The sequence below is a fragment of the Tachyglossus aculeatus genome, chromosome 24 (assembly GCF_015852505.1).
Source record: "Tachyglossus aculeatus isolate mTacAcu1 chromosome 24, mTacAcu1.pri, whole genome shotgun sequence".
In the NCBI taxonomy this organism is placed as follows: domain Eukaryota; kingdom Metazoa; phylum Chordata; class Mammalia; order Monotremata; family Tachyglossidae; genus Tachyglossus; species Tachyglossus aculeatus.
This window is the reverse complement of record NC_052089.1, coordinates 11,361,611-11,379,450: the sequence shown is the minus strand read 5'-3', so window position 1 is coordinate 11,379,450 and position 17,840 is coordinate 11,361,611. Positions and strand designations below refer to the sequence as shown.

The 17,840-nt window shown below is 43.8% G+C and overlaps 1 protein-coding gene across 3 annotated transcripts in view; it reads left to right on the top strand.

Annotated features, from left to right (window-relative positions):
• The first annotated feature begins 12,344 nt into the window (after positions 1-12,344).
• The window catches only part of TFG (trafficking from ER to golgi regulator), a 30,601-nt gene continuing 25,105 nt past the window's right edge, over positions 12,345-17,840 (top strand). For all 3 annotated transcript variants that reach the window (XM_038766069.1, XM_038766067.1, XM_038766068.1), the window contains exon 1: positions 12,345-12,436. The gene's annotated coding sequence lies outside the window, so the exon portion shown is untranslated. The remainder of the gene's footprint in view (positions 12,437-17,840) is intronic.

The window sequence follows — 17,840 nt, the reverse complement described above, 5'->3', positions numbered from 1 at the left end:
ATATCTGAGTGCTTCCCACATAATTATTACCACCACCTAACTTATTGCTGTCCCTGAGTTTTAGTGGGCATTAGGCAATAAGGAATGTGTAGGTCAGGGAAGACAACAGCAGAGACTCTCAGTAATGAATAAAAGTGGATGTTTTGGCAATGTTACTCTACTCTGAATTTACAGGAAGCAGCGTGGCTCAGTGGAAAGAGCACGGGCTTTGGAGTCAGAGGTCATGGGTTCAAATCCCGGCTCCGTCAATTGTCAGCTGTGTGACTTTGGGCAAGTCACTTAATTTCTCTGGGCCTCAGTTCCCTCATCTGTAAAATGGGGATGAAGACGGTGAGCCCCCCCGTGGGACAGCCTGATCACCTTGTAACCTCCCCAGCGCTTAGAACAGTGCTTTGCACATAGTAAGTGCTTAACAAATGACATTATTATTATTATTATTATTATTATTATGAGAAGCAGCGTGGCTTAGTGGAAACAGCAGGGGCTTTGGAGTCAGAGGTCATGGGTTCGAATCCTGACTCCACCACATGTCTGCTGTGTGACCTTGGGCAAGTCACTTAACTTCTTGGAGCCTTAGTTACCTCATCTGTAAAATGGGGATTAAGATTGTGAGCCCCACTAGGACAACCCAATTACCTTGTATCACCCCCCCCCGCCGCGCTTAGAACAGTGCTTTGCACATAGCACTTAACAAATGCCATCATCATCATTATTATTATATACAATTCATTTTACTCAAAAAAACCCCACCCAAAAACTTAAAGGCAATACATTTGAAAAAAAAATCTATGACTTTCCTCTTTGTTACTTCCAGGCTTGTCTTGCAAGGGAAAAGCTGTCAAGAAGTTTGTTCCAAATGTTAGAAGGTCCCCACCTTTATATGGTGTCTTTCTTTTAAAGAGTTATCCTGCTCTTTGCACTCCACTCCTCCCAATAAGAGGGGAGATGGAGTGGAGATGGAGATGGAGGGGAGAGAAGGGCAGGGCAGGAGGAAGGAGGAGGAGAAGGTTTCTCCATACAAAGCAAATTAGGGGGCCATTAATGGTGTAATGAGTTGCCACAGTTTAATTGTAGGGACAAGGCAGAGGAGCTGAACTGCTGCTGCCAGGGTAAGATAAAGCAGCTTTCTGCATGTAGTATTGATTTCTGGAGGGCACCAATCTAGTGACCAGAGACTAAAAAGTGTTTCAGACACAAATTAAGAGTAATAAAATAGCTTTATCTCCGGTTCAGAAAGAGAGGAACTCAAGATTGCAAGACTGTAAACCCCTGCATTTCTCAATAAACCTGTTAATTATTTGGCAGTGCTTATGATGGCCTTAAAGGCAAGGATGTTGTCTTAGACATTAACAAATGAATGACCTCTTGCGAGAGAGGTTCGTGCCTTAGACATTAAGAAATAAATATCCTGTTGCACATGAAATTAAAAGGCCAGCCTCTCCCTGCTTTGCTAACTGGAGGCGGGTAAGAAAATACCAGGGAACATCAGTCAGACCCTATGGGTTCCTCTCTTTTCCCTGGACGGAATCATCTGGGCCTCCAAATTTGGTTTGTCTTCCGTTGAGAAAGGGAAGTGAGAGCTCACCTCCCCTACTGAGAGCTCACCTCCTCCAGGAGGCCTTCCCAGACTGAGCCCCCTTTTTCCTCTCCTCCTCCCCATCCCCCTCTGCCCTACCTCCTTCCCCTCCCCGCAGCACCTGTATATATGTTTGTACAGATTTATTATTACTCTATTTTACTTGTACATATTTACTATTCTATTTATTTTGTTAATGATGTGCATCGAGCTTTATTTATTTTTTCTGATGACCTGACACCTGTCCACATGTTTTGTTTTGTTGTCTGTCTCCCCCTTCTAGACTGTGATCCCAGTTGTTGGGTAGGGACCGTCTCTCTATGTTGCCAACTTGTACTTCCCAAGCCCTTAGTACAGTGCTCTGCACATAGTAAGCACTCAATAAATGATTGAATGAATGAATGAATGAAGGAGCTGGGTGGTAGAGACCCACTTCTTGCTGCTGCGTGACCTTGGGCAAGTCACTGAACTTCTCTGGGCCACAGTTCCCTCATCTGAGAAGCAGCGTGGCCCAGTGGAAACAGCAGGGGATGAGGGGACCTGGGTTCTAATCCCGACTCCATCACTTGTCTACTGTGTGACTTTGGGCCAATCACTTAACGTCTCTGCACCTCAGTTCCCTCACCCGCAAAAAGGGGATTCAATATCTGTTCTGCCTTCTATTTAGACCATGAGTCCTGTTTATCTTGCATCTACCCCAGCGTTTAGAACCGTGATCGGCACAAAGTAAGTGCTTAACAAATATTATTATTGGTTACTACCTGTAAAATGGGGTGAAATACCCATTCTTCTTCCTCTTTAAATTGTGCACCTCATGTGACTGTGAGCCCGCTGTTGGGTAGGGACTGTCTCTATATGTTGCCAACTTGTACTTCCCAAGCGCTTAGTACAGTGCTCTGCACACAGTAAGCACTCAATAAATATGATTGATTGATTGTGGGGCAAGGATCTGATTATCCTGTGTGTGCCCCGATATAAGCACATAGTACATTACTCTGCACATGATAATTGCATAACAAATAGCGTTATTATTCCTCTGGGTCCAAGTTTTCCATTTCGCAGAAGCATGGGAGCAAAGGGATTCTTCAAGCCAACTGCCCCTTCCCACAGCACCTGTATATATGTACATATATTTATTACTCTATTTTATTTGTACATACTTATTCTATTTATTTTATTTTGTTAATATGTTTTGTTCTCTGTCTCCCCCTTCTAGACTGTGAGCCCACTGTTGGGTAGGGACCATCTCTAGATGTTGCCAACTTGTACTTCCCAAGCACTTAGTACAGTGCTCTGCACACAGTAAGCGCTCAATCAGTACGACTGATTGAATGAATGAATGGCTTAAGATACATGTTCAATTACACCCATTCTCCCCACCCTCAAGTAATTTACAATCTGGCCTAATAGAAGAGCACAGACTTGGGAGTCAGAAGGACCTGAGTTCTAATGCTGACTCTGCCGCTAGTCTACTGTGTGACCTGGGACAAATCACTTGACTTCTCTGTGCCTCAGTTACCTCATCTGTAAACTGGGGATTAAAACCGTGAGTCATATGTGGGACCTAATTATCTTGTATTTATCCCAGCGCTTATCACAGTGACTGGTACGTAGTAAGCGCTTAACAAATACCATTAAAAGAAATGTACAAGGAGAGACCACTGATTTCACAGCTATTATAAGAATGCTTGGAGTGGGCGAGATAGGTTCATGATGATGCTTGAGGGTTGAAAACTTGATCGGTTTAACCAGAGAGAACCTTCTGGAGGAGGTAGAATTTATGTTTCTTCCCTATCACACACTTCTTTCTCACCCTTTCTATTCTCTCCTTCCTTGGCAATACTCTTCTATCCTTCAAATTTCTCTCCTTTTTTCCTATTCTTTCTCCTTCCCTCCCCTCTTTTAGTTCACCTCATCAGCCAGCCTCTCAAGCGCTTAGTGCAGTGCAGAACCAAGAACCTTGGTTCTTGGAGGCGTTTCATAGTCTAGGGGTCACTGTTTGAGTACTTAGGAGGGAGGTCCTGGCCTTGGCTTGTGTAATCTGGGGGGAAAAAATTACAAATCACAAACAAACCATTTTGTTACTCTGGGCCTCTGTTTCTCCATTTTAAAACAGGGGTGACAATAGCATCTCACCCAATTACTTATCCAACATAGCTTTGGGATACATATGAGAATGACTTCTTGAAGGCCAAATCTTAAGTCAGGAATCTGATAGATCAGGGCCTGTAGCGGTGGCTTCTGGCTAGATAAATGGCTTATGAATGACCTGTGAAGAGATGTGTCTTGATTGAAGGTTTTTGTTAAAATAGGGAAGTTTAAAGTTGTGTACTCTGCTAATTCTGTCAGACTTCTGCAGTGTAATAGTCATTTGCTTCTCTTGTTATTTTTGTGATTTTTTTGATGATTTCAGAATCTTGCCTTATTCATATGCTTTTTAAAATAAAGGTGTCAAGCATATGAGGAAACTGGGCAGCCTTGGCTTAGATTACTGGTTCAGCTTCCTCTTTAAATGTCTTGGGGGAAAAATCTACAGTTTGGACATCCTGTCTGTGGGTCAGAAAAAGTCAGCATGAGTTGGGTATCGAGGCCTGAATGTGAGTGTAAGTACAGCCAGATTTGCAGGGATCAAGCATTTTGGGGAATTATGAGGTGAGTTTTTTCTAACCTTAAGCTATGTGAAACAAAATGGAACTTGGACTCCAGTCCCCACAACAGATAACACTGTAATTTATTTTAATGTCTGTCTCCCCCATTAGACTGTAAATTCCTTGAGAGCTGGGATCGTGTCTCCTAGCTCTACTGTAACCTCCCAAGCCCTTAGTTCGGTTCTTTGCACAAAATAAAGTGCTCAGTAAATACTGCAGATTGAGAGATCGATTGATTAATAGTAGCCACAGCCCAACGGGACGAGTAAGCCTTCCGAAAGCAAGCAATTAGAACTTGCCACTCATTTATTCCTTATTCTGGATAATGTTTGATCATTTTACCATTAACCAATTAGATTCTACTTTCCAAGGCCCTTGTTGTTTCTTACCCCAAGCAGCTTGTGATTTTCATAGAAAATTTGAAGTTATATCCCCTTCTACTCCAAAGCCCCCAGTCTGGTTCCCTTGATCCTCCCCACCACTGCCCGCCCTCTCTGCCTGCCCTCCTGATTCTGCTTCTCTCTGTATTTTTCCCTCCCAATTTTTCCCAGGCCACCCTGTTCTGGCTTGCTTTCTCCCCTCCCCTCCTCTGGTCCCAGTGACCTCTGTCCATATTATTATCCCTCTTCATGCCCACTCCAGCTGCTTGCTGACACTTGCACCATGCCTGCCTGATGTTTTCGGTGTCCACTGGAGGATGGAGGGAAAGAAAGGTGGGAGAGAGAGATAGAAACAGAGGTAAAGCGAAAGAGACCAAAATAAAGCCTTCTCCCAAGAGAGAGACAGAGCCCCTCTGCTTCACTCTCTTTCCAATTCTCTCTCATCAGTCTCATTCCTCCCACTTTACCATTTTATCCCACTCCCTCCACACCCTGGCCTTACTCCCTTCTCACCACATCACCTCCCGCATGTGTCTCAGCCACCCCACACTTTCCACCTCCTCTACGCAGGTGAAGTGCGATGGTGAGGGAGGGGAGAGAAGGGGAACCAGACTTGGACATCCTCCTTATACTCAATTCGCCTGAGAACTCACAGCTCCTAAAATATGTCCAGCATCTTCCAAAGGCAAACATCACAAACCAAAAAGAAAGAGGGCAGAAAACCAGAAGTTACAAGGAGAACGAAGCTGTGGGTTAGCAGATGGTGTGCTAAGCTATTAAGCCAAAAATCGTGGGTTCGCATCCAAGCATATTTCCTGCCTCATCTAATGAGCTGTGTTTGCTTCCCTCTGGGTCTGTTTTACCACTTATCAAATGTGTGAAAATATTTGTCCACATCTTCAATGTAGTTAATGTTCATCATTCCAAGTGCTTGAACACAGCTAGCGCTTTGAGGAAAATTCCAAATAGGAAGCAGAAATATGGTGAAATATGGAAGTGGAAATATGAACTCATGATTTCCGTCCCTGTCTCCAATCCCCCTCCCTGATACAGGAGCAGTAGCAGCCGCAACTCACCCACAAAGCAGTGTGGCTTAGTGGGTAGAGCATGGGCCTGGGTTCTAATCCCAGCTCCACCACTTATCGGCTGTGTGACTTTGGGTAAATAATAATAATAATAATAATAATAATAATAATGGCATTTATTAAGCGCTTACTATGTACAAGGCACTGTTCTAAGCGCTGGGGAGGTTACAAGGTGATCAAGTGGTCCCAAGGGGGCTCACAATCTTAATCCCCATTTTACAGATGAGGGAATTGAGGCCCAGAGAAGTGAAGTGACTTGCCCAAAGTCACACGGCTGACAAGTGGCGGAGCCGGGATTTGAACCCATGACCTCTGACTCCAAAGTCCGTGCTCTTTCCATTGAGCCACGCTGCTTCCCTGTAATAAGGATGGTATTTCTTAAGCGCTTACTATGTGCAAAGCACTGTTCTAAGCGCTGGGGAGGTTACAAGGTGATCAAGCTGTCCCACGGGGGGCCTCGCAGTTTTTAATCCCCATTTTACTGATGAGGGAACTGAGGCCCAGAGAAGTGAAGGGACTTGCCCAAAGTCACACAGCTGACAATTGGCAGAGGCGGGATTTGAACCCATGACCTCTGACTCCAAAGCCCGGGCTCTTTCCACTGAGCCACGCTGCTTCTCTCACTTCACTTCTCTATGCCTCAGTTACCTCATCTGTTAATTGGGGATTAAGATTGGGAACCCCATGTGGGCCAGGGACTGTGTCCAACCTGATTAGTTTGTATCCACCCCAGCGCTTAGAACAGTGCCTGGCATATAGTAACATAGTACATGTTAATATTACAATATTACAAGCACATAGAAATCCCAGCAGAGCCGGGATTAGAATTCCCGACCTCTGAATCCCAAACCCGTGGTCATTCCACTAAGCCACGCTGCTTCTCTAAAGAATTCACTATCCATATTTTAGTTAGGCAGTGCGTTGACATACAGAAATCCCTAAATTGATGAGCTACGTCAAGTATGACACGGCAATACACTGCATGCCACATGGCATATGGAACCCTTCATTGCATCAGACAAGAAATTGGGTGGGGTTGTGAAGAGAGTTATTTTCTGTCTTGTGTCTTTCCTTCTTTTCCTCTCCACCCCACACTTGGATGAAGGGAAAAGCGAACCACAATGCCAAGCTATGTAATTAAGCCCATATATCTCTGGAAATTTTGGAGTATTCCTAAACCTCCATTACAGACATTGGTTTCTGATGAGTCCCCACTCATCGTGAATAGCAATATATTTAGTTTCAGTTGGAAAAGCAGGATAGCTGCGTCCAAATTAGCCTCTGACAGCATTTTAAAACTCATTATGATAGAGCTAGATTCTCCCTTGGAGAATTTGCTTCTTAACAAGAAATGGAGTGCAGCAAATGGCAGAATGAACAGAGAAGCTGAGCTAGCACCAGATCAGACCTTAGCTTTGCAGATTTTTTAAATTTTTGTTTCCTATTTGCTGGGCACATTTGGAAAACTACACTGCCAAAACACGAATCTAGCCTTAAAAGACTTCCACATGTGAAATCGCTTATCATCTGTGCTTCTCTAAGTCCAATCCTTATCTACCTTATTTAATGGAGAATTTGGTACACGTGGAAGGAAGATAATCCTTTTCTGAACTTTGATATTCTCGGCCATGTAAACCACAGCTATGATTGTCGCCCGTAACCTAGGCATCATCCTGATTAACTTGTATCTTCCTCAGCGCTTAGTACAGTAATTGGCATACAGCAAGCACGTAACAAGTACGACAGTAATAATAGATATCCTCAATTCACCTCTTTCATTCAACCCACGTATTCAGTGTCACGAAATCTTGTCGGTTTTACCTTCACAACATTGCTAAAACCCGCCCTTTCCTTTCCATCCAAATTGCCACTACCTTGATCCTAGTACATCTCCTATCCCGCCTTGACTACTGACCTCCCTGCCTCCCGTCTCTCTCCACTTAATTCCATACTTCACTCTGCTTTCCGGATCACTTTCCAAAAAAAATCTTCAGTGCACATCTCCCCACTCCCCCAAAATCTCTACTGGTTGCTCATCCACCTCCCATCAGGAGAGGACAGGGAAGAGAGTCTTTGCCCATTCAAAATGACTGGGAGAAGGAAGAGAGAGAACACTTGGCTGGCAAGAAGATCCCAGAGATAACTACTTGCTGCTTCCAAAAACCTGTGGCATTCAGGAGTCACCAGTGGTCCACTATTTTGGATTCCTGTCTGCATCACTGGGGCTCACTTTCAGTGTTCCCCACCTCAAAATTGGGGAACCCGCTGAAAGAGGGGAGGGCACCATTGGTTCAATGGTAAATTAAATTACCACTGAACTGTAAAACCGTAAATTTTACATTTACATTTACATTGAATTAAATGGTAAATTAAATTACCATTCAATGAATGGTAAATTCATTCAATCGTATTTATTGAGTGTTTACTGTGTGCAGAGAGCTGTACTAAGCAGTTGCTCATTGGAATAAACATGTCCACACTATGTTTTGGTGTACTAATGACATTGCCAACACCCCTATTTTAGCCTGATTTGTACCACTGCCCAGTTCACACTGTGAACACATGGCTACTTAGTGAATGCTTTTTGATGACAGTGACCGTCGCTTGACAATCTTTTCTCAGAAGTGGTTTCCTCTCCCACTCCCTTCCACCTCACCCATGGACTTGGATTCGCACCCTCTGGTCACCCCACCCTCAGCCATAAATGAATCCGTAATTATTTATTTTAACGTCTGTCTCCCCAGCTAGGCTGTAAGCTTGTTTTGGGCAGGGAACGTGTCTACCAACTCTGTTATAATGCACTCTCCCAGGTGCTTAGCGCAGAGGTTTGCACAAAGTAAGCACTCAATAAAAATGATTCACTGGGAGGAGAGAGTTGTTGCTGAACTGGGGTAAAAGAAGGGCCCAGAGAAGCAACAACCTTTGGGATGTATGGATATTGGGAAGAATCGGAGATTTCGGGTCAAAGGTGAAGGTTGGCATACTCTCCAGCACTACAGGAGTGTCTCCTCGATGCTTTTATCAGTCTCTGGTTCTGAATCAACTGAGCTCTCACCGCTTCTTGCAGAGCTCTGATTCTTAGTGTTGGTGGGGATTGACTTTGGAAGGATTGGCCCAGGCTCCCTGTACCTTGAAGGGTTTTACAGATTACCGGGTGGGAGATGGGATGAAGATTAGCGCGCAGACCTTATTGCAGAAAATGTACGTCCCGGAGAGTCCAAAACATCCAATGCCAAATGAACAGTTAGAATGTCCAAGGAAAGCTGCAAGTAATGCAGCTTTCATCATCATCATCATCAATCATATTTATTGAGCGCTTACTATGTGCAGAGCACTGTACTAAACACTTGGGAAGTACAAATTGGCAACATATAGAGACAGTCCCTACCCAACAGTGGGCTCACTGTCTAAAAGGGGGAGACAGAGAACAAGACCAAACATACTAACAAAATAAAATAAATAGAATAGATATGTATAAGTAAAATAGAGTAATAAATATGTACAAACATATATACATATATACAGGTGCTGTGGGGAAGGGAAGGAGGTAAGATGGGGGGATGGAGAGGGGGACAGGAAGGAAGGGGCTCAGTCTGGGAAGGCCTCCTGGAGGAGGTGAGCTCTCAGTAGGGCCTTGAAGCACATAGTAGGCGTTTAATAAATCCCATCATTAGTATTATTATTTTAACTAAAGCGAAATGAGGTGAGCAGAAGTGGAGGGAGCGGTGGGCCCGAGCAAGGCCCGGACCCTGGTGAGGGGAGGTGCCGGCACCTGCTCCCCTCGGGAAAGGGGGGTGAAGGGGCCTGCTTCAGTGTGGCTAGCGCTGGCTTCATCTCCCCTCCCAGGCCCACAGCACTTAGTACGTATCTGTAATTTATGCATTTACATTAGTGTCTGTCTCCCCCTCTAGACTGTAAACTCGTTGTGGGTAGGGAATGTGTCTTGTTTATTATTATAACGTACTCTCCCAAGTACTTAGTGCAGTGCTCTGCACACAGTAAGCGCTCAATAAATAAGAATGAATGGAAAATCCGTTGCACTGGAGGGTCATTTCTTTGAGACAAGTGATGGACCCTTTTGTCCGAGATGCTTCGGGAACTCACCAAACAGTGGGCAGAGGACTGCCTCATCTTTGACCTCGTCTTTGGGAAGCAGCAGGGGCCTTGAAGTCAGAGGACCAGGGTTCTAATTCTGACTCCGCCACTTACCTGCCGTGTGACCTTGGGCAATCACTTAACTTCTCTGTGCCTCAGTTCCCTCATCTGCCAACTGGGGACTCAATACCTGTTCTCTCTCCTCCTTAGACTGCGAGCCCCAGGTGGGACCTTATCATGACTCCAAACCAGCGCTTAGAACAGAGCTTGGCACATAGTAAGCGCTTAACAAATACCAATATTATTATTATTATTATTAAGACCCTGTATCCTTTATTACCTTGTATCTACCCCAGTGCTTAGAACAGTTCTTGGCACATAGTAAATGCTGAAAAAATACCATTATCATTATTATTATTAAGACCCTGTACCCCTTATTACCTTCTATCTACCCCAAAGCTTAGAACAGTGCTTGGCGCATAGTAAGCGCTTAACAGATACCATTGTTATTATTATTAATAATAAGACCCTGTATCCCTTATTACCTTGTATCCACCCCAGCGCTTAGAACAGTGCTCGGCACATAGTAAGCGCTTGACAAATACCATGGTTATTGTTATTATTATTAATAAGACCCTGTATCCCTTATTACCTTGTCTCTACCCCAGCGCTTAGAACAGTGCTTGGCACATAGTAAGCGCTTAACAAATACCATCATCATCATTATTATTATTGAGACCCTGATATCCCTTATTACCTTATATCTACCTCAGCGCTTAGAACAGTGCTTGGCACACAGTAAGCGCTTAACAAATGCCATTATTATTATTATTGTTATTAATAAGACCCTGTATCCCTTATTACCTTGTATCTACCCCAGCACTTAGAACAGTGTTTGGCATGTAGTAAACGCTTAACAAATAACATAAGTATTATTATTATTATTGAGACCCTGTATCCCTTATTACCTTATATCTACACCAGTTCTTAGAACAGTGCTTGGCACATACTAAGCACTTGACAAATACCATCATTATTTATTATTATTATTAAGTCTCTGATATCCCTTATTACCTTATATCTCCCCCAGCACTTAGAACAGTGCTTGACACATAGTAAGTGCTTATCTAATACCATTATTATTATTATTAAGACCCTGTATTCCTTATTACCTTGTATCTACCCCAGCGCTTAGAACAGTGCTCGGCACATAATAATCGCTTGACAAATACCATCGTTATTATTATTATTATTAATCATAAGACCCTGTATCCCTTATTACAACTCCCCCAGCGCTTAGAACAGTGCTTGGCACATAGTAAGTGCTTAACAAATACTATCGTTATTATTATTATTATTATTATTATTATTATTATTATTGAGACCCTGTATCCCTTATTACATTATATCTACCCCAGCGCTTAGAACAGTGCTTGGCACATAGTAAGCGCTTGACAAATACTATCGTTATTATTATTATTATTATTATTAAGACCCTGTATCCCTTATTACATTATATCTACCCCAGCGCTTAGAACAGTGCTTGGCACATAGTAAGCGCTTGACAAATACTATCGTTATTATTATTATTATTATTATTATTAAGACCCTGTATCCCTCATTACATTATATCTACCCTAGTGCTTAGAACAGTGCTTGGCACATAGTAAGCGCTTGACAAATACCATTGTTATTATTATTATTATTATCATTATTATTATTATTGCTATCCCTCCACTGCATTATATCTATCCTAGTGCTTAGAACAGTGCTTGGCACATAGTAAGCGCTTGACAAATACCATTATTATTATTATCATTATTATTATTATTGCTATCCCCCCACTGCATTATATCTACCCTAGTGCTTAGAGCAGTGCTTGGCACATAGTAAGCGCTTCACAAATACCATTATTATTATTATTATTATCATTATTATTATTATTATTGCTATCCCTCCACTGCATTATATCTATCCTAGTGCTTAGAACAGTGCTTGGCACATAGTAAGCGCTTGACAAATACCATTATTATTATTATCATTATTATTATTATTGCTATCCCTCCACTGCATTATATCTACCCTAGTGCTTAGAACAGTGCTTGGCACATAGTAAGCGCTTGACAAATACCATTATTATTATTATCATTCTTATTATTATTGCTATCCCTCCACTGCATTACATCTACCCTAGTGCGTAGAACAGTGCTTGGCACATACTAAGCGCTTGACAAATACCATTATTATTATTATTATTATTATTATTATTATTGCTATCCCCCCACTGCGCAGGCGCGAACTCCAGCCCCGCCTCGGCCGGCCTCTCGCGCATGCGCCCTATCGACCTGCCTCGGATTTCGGAACGCCGAATGAATGAATGAACATAGGCGGGGCTGCCGCCCCCCCCCCTACCGCGCATGCGTCATGCGTGGTCGGGAGAGGCGCAGCCTGCCACGTACGGGGGTGGGCGCGCTCGCGCATGCGCGCGCTGGGCGGTTTGATTGGCTGGGGCGGGCACGAGGGCGTGCGTGAGGGTCGTCGCCGGCCGTGAGGAGGGACGTCGTCGTCGTGAGGAGGGCGGTCGGCGGCTGTGAGGAGGGACGTCGCCCGCCGTGAGCGCCTCGGCCACGAAGGCCCGGTGGTGGCGAGGAGGTAAAGATGTCGCCCCTCACGGTCCCGAGGAACCGGGGACCCCCCCCCACCCCCCGCCCGGTCCCATTCCCCCTTCGCCCTTGTGGCGGGGGAGGGGTCGGCGGCGCGAGCTCGGGCCCGGGTGCGCGCGACGCGCGGCCCCGCGGGGGGCGGAGGGGGCCGCGGCTGTTTCAAGGCCCCCCCCTCCCGCCATTGGGGAAACTCATTCATTCAGTCGTATTTATTGAGCGCCTACTACTGCTGCCGCTCGTCAGCCGTGCGACCTTGGGCAAGTCACTTCCCTTCCCCGGGCCTCAGTTCCCTCTACTCATCAATCGTCATCAATCGTATTTATTGAGCGCTTACTCTGTGCAGAGCACTGTACTAAGCGCTTGGGAAGTACAAATTGGCAACATCTAGAGACGGTCCCTACCCAACAGTGGGCTCACAGTCTAAAAGGGCAGAACAGAACCAAACATACTAATAAAATAAATAGAATAGATATGTACAAATAAAGTAAATAAATAGAGTAAAAAAATGTACAAACATATATACATATATACAGGTGCTGTGGGGAAGGGAGGGAGGTAAGATGGGGGGATGGAGAGGGGGACGAGGGGGAGAGGAAGGAAGGGGCTCAGTCTGGGAAGGCCTCTACTAATAGAGAAGCAGCGTGAATCAATCCATCAATCGTATTTATCGAGCGCTTACTGTGTGCAGAGCACTGGACTAAGCGCTTGGGAAGTACCAGCTCAGTGGACAGAGCCCGGGCTTTGGAGTCAATCAATCAATCAATCAATCGTATTGAGCGCTTACTGTGTGCAGAGCACTGGACTAAGCACTTGGGAAGTACAAGCTGGCAACATATAGAGACAGTCCCTATCACCATCATCATCATTATCATTCGTATTTATTGAGCGCTTACTGTGTGCAGAGCACTGTATTAAGTGCTTGGGAAGTCCAAGTTGGCAACATGTAGAGACAGTCCCTACCCAACAGTGGGCTCACAGGCTAAAAGGGGGAGACAGAGAACAAAACCAAACATACTAGCAAAATAAAATAAATAGAATAGATACGTACAAGTAAAATAAATAAATAAATAGGGTAATACATATGTACAAACATATATACAGGTATATGCAGGTGCTGTGGGGAACGGAAGGAGGTAAGATGGGGGGATGGAGGGGGGACGAGGGGGAGAGGAAGGAAGGGGCTCAGTAGAGTATCATTAGACCCTACCAAAAATCACGTCAATCATCATCATCATCAATCGTATTTATTGAGCGCTTACTATGTGCAGAGCACTGTACTAAGCGCTTGGGAAGTACAAATTGGCAACATCTAGAGACAGTCCCTACCCAACAGTGGGCTCACAGTCTGAAAGGGGGAGACAGAGAACAAAACCAAACATACTCACAAAATAAAATAAATAGAATAGATATGTACATGTAAAATAAATAAATGAATAGAGTAATAAATATGTACAAGCATATATACAGGTGCTGTGGGGAAGGGAAGGAGGTAAGATGGGGGGGATGGAGGGGGGACGAGGGGGAGAGGAAGGAAGGGGCTCAGGCTGGGAAGGTCATGGGTCCAAATGCCGCCTCCGCCGCTTGTCGGCTGGGTGACTTTGGGCAAGTCACTTCACTTCTCTGGGCCTCAGTTCCCTCATCTGGAAAATGGGGATTAAGGCTGTGAACCCCCCGTGGGGCAACCTCATCACCTTGTAACCTCCCCAGCCCTTAGAACGGTGTTTTGCACATAGGAAGCCCTTAATAAATGTCAGTATTATTAATAATTATTAAGGCAATAATCAGTAATAATTATAATCATAATAATAAGATAATAAATGATAGTAATAATAATGATGGTATTTGTTAAGCGTTTCCCCCTCCTTCCTCTCCCCCCCATTCCCCCTCCCTACCTCCTTCCCCTCCCCACCGCACCTGTATATATGTTTGTACAGATTTATTACTCTATTTATTTTACTTGCACATATTTAATCTATTTTATTTTGTTAATATGCTTTGTTTAGTTGTCCATCTCCCCCTTCTAGACTGTGAGCCCGCTATTGGGTAGGGACCGTCTCTACGTGTCGCCAACTTTCCATTCATTCATTGTCGTATTTATTGAGGGCTTACTGTGTGCAGAGCACTGGACTAAGCGCTTGGGAAGGACAAGTTGGCAACGTCTAGAGATGGTCCCTACCCAACAGCGGGCTCGCAGTCTAGAAGGGGGAGACAAGACAACGAAACAAAACATGTGAATAAAATAAATAGAATAAATATGTACAAGTAAAATAAGTAGAGTAATAAATATGTACAAACAGATATATGTATATGTATATGTATGTATATATATATATATATATATATATATATGAAGGTGCTGTGGGGAGGGGAAGGAGGTAAGGTGGGCGGATGGGGAGGGGAAGGAGGGGGCTCAGTGTGGGAAGGCCTCCTGGAGGAGGCGAGCTCTCAGTAGGGCTTTGAAGGGAGGAAGAGAGCTAGCTTGGCGGATGTCCGATATTATTGATGGTATTAATAATAATTAACCCAGACTGAGCCCCCCCGCCTTACCTCCTTCCCCGCCCCACAGCACCTGTATATGTTTGTACAGATTTCATTCATTCAATCGTATTTATTGAGCGCCTGCTGTGTACAGAGCACTGGACTGGTGACAATAATCATCATCATAATAATAGTACTTCGTTAAGAGCTCTTAGAACAGTGCTTGGCACAGAGGCAGTGCTTAACAAATACCATTATTATTATTTTTATTACTATTATTAGTACCATAATTAGTACCATTAAAAATAAACTCAGACTGAACCCCCTCCTTCCTCTCCCACTCCATCCTCCCTGCCTTACCTCCTTCCCCTCCCCGCAGCACCTGTATATATGTTTGTACAGATTTCATTCATTCATTCATTCATTCAATCGTATTTATTGAGTGCTTACTGTGTGCAGAGCACTGGACTAAGCGCTTGGGAAGTACAAGTTGGAAACATAGGGACAGTCCCTACCCAATAGCGGGCTCACATTCTAGAAGGGGGAGACAGACAACTAAGATTTATTACTCTGTTTATTTTGCTTGTACATATTTACTATTCTATTTATTTTATTTTGTTAATATGTTTTGTTTTGTTCTCTGTCTCCCCCTTCTAGACTGTGAGCGCGCTGTTGGGTAGGGACCATCTCTAGATGTTGCCAACTTGTACTTCCCAAGTGCTTAGTACAGTGCTCTGCACACAGTAAGCGCTCACTAAATACGATTGAATGAATGAGTGTTGGGTAGGGACTGTCTATATATGTTGCCAACTTGTACTTCCCAAGCGCCTAGTACAGTGCTCTGCACACAGTAAGTGCTCAATAAATACGATTGAGTGAATAATAATGGCAGTCTTGGGTTCAAATCCCGGCTCTGCCAATTGTCAGCCGTGTGACGTTGGGCAAGTCACTTAGCTTCTGTGTGCCTGTTACCTCATCTGTAAAATGGGGATTGAGCCCCCTGTGGGACAACCTGATCACCCTGTCACCTCCCCAGCGCTTAGAACAGTGCTTTGCATGTAGTAAGCGCTTAGTAAATGCCAACATTATTATTTATTAAGCGCTTCCTATGTACCAAGCACTGTTCTAAGCCCCGGGAGAGATACAAGGTGATCAGGTTGTCCCACATGGGGCTCACAGACGTAATCCCCATTTTACGGAGGAGGGAACTGAGGCCCAGAGAAGTGAAGTGACTTGCCCATAGTCACATAGCTGACAGTTGGTGGGGTTGGGATTTGAACCCATGACCTCGGACTCCCAAGCCCGGGCTCTTTCTGCTGAGCCACGCTGCTTCTCTTGGGATTATCAGCCTCATAATCATAATAATGGTATCTCATTAACAATCAGCGCTTAGAACAGTGCTTGGCACATAGGAAGTGCTTAACAAATACCATTATTATTATCGTTATTGTTTGTTAAGCACTCACACTCTGGGGTGGCCTCTTTAGGGAAATGAGTGAGTGCAAACAATAATAATAATGGTATCTCATTAACAATCAGTGCTTAGAACAGTGCTTGGCACATAGAAGCGCTTAAATACCATTATTACTATTGTTTAAGTGCTCACGCTCTGGGAAGGCCTCTTTGGGGAAATGAGTGAGCGAAAATAGTAATAATAGTAATGGTATCTCATTAGCCGTCAGTGCTTAGAACAGTGCTTGGCACATAGGAAGCACTTAACAAATACTGTTGTATTATTGTTAAACGTTCATGCTCTGGGGAGGCACCTTGGGGAAATCGTCATAATAATAGTATCTCATTAGCGGTTAGCGCTTAGAACAGTGCTTGGCACATAGGAAGTGCTTAACAAATACCATTATATCATTATTATTGTCTGTTAAGCGCTCACTCTCCGTGGGGCTCTTTGGGGAAATGAGTGAGGGAAAATAATAATAATGGTACCCCAGCAGTCAGCGCTTAGAGCAGTGCTTGGCACATAAGATGCGCTTAACAAATACCATTATATTATTATTATTATGGTTAAGCGCTCACTCTCAGCGGGGGCTCTCTGGGGAAATGAGTGAGCAAAAATAATAATAATGGTATCATTAACAATCAGTGCTTAGAGCAGTGCCTGACACATAGGAAGCGCTTAACAAATGCCATTATATTATTATTACTGTTTGTTAAGCGCTCACGCTCTGCCGGAAGGACGCTCCTTGGGAAATGAGTGAGGGAAAATAATAGTCATAATAATTATATCATTAACAATCAGTGCTTAGAACAGTGCTTGGCACATAGCACTTAAGAAGTACCATTATCACTTTATTGTTAAACGCTCACGCTTTGTGGGGGGCTCCTCAGGGAAATGAGTGAGCGAAAATAATGTTCATTCATTTATTCAATCGTATTTATTGAGTGTTTACTGTGTGCAGAGCACTGCACAAAGAGCTTTAATAATCATAATAATGGTATCTCAGCAGTCAGTGCTTAGAACAGTGCTTGGCACATAGGAAGCGCTTAACAAATACCATCGTGTTATATTATTACTGTTAAGCGCTCATGCTTTGCGGGGGCTCCTCGGGGAAATGAGTGAGCGAAAATAATAATAATGGTATCTCATTAACAATCAGCGCTTAGAACAGTGCCTGGCACATAGTAAGCACTTATCATATACCATTATTATTATTAAGCATTCACGCTCTTGGGGGGGCCTCTCTGGGGAAATGAGTGCAAATAATAATAATAATGGTATCTATTAAAAGTCAGTGCTTAGAACAGTGTTTGGCACATAGTAAGTGCGTAAATACAGTTACTATTTGTTAAGTGCTCATGCTGTGGGAGGGCCTTAGGAAATGAGTGAGCGAAAATAGTAATAATAGTATCATTAACAATCAATGCTTAGAGCAGTGCTTGGCATCTAGTAAGTGCTTAAC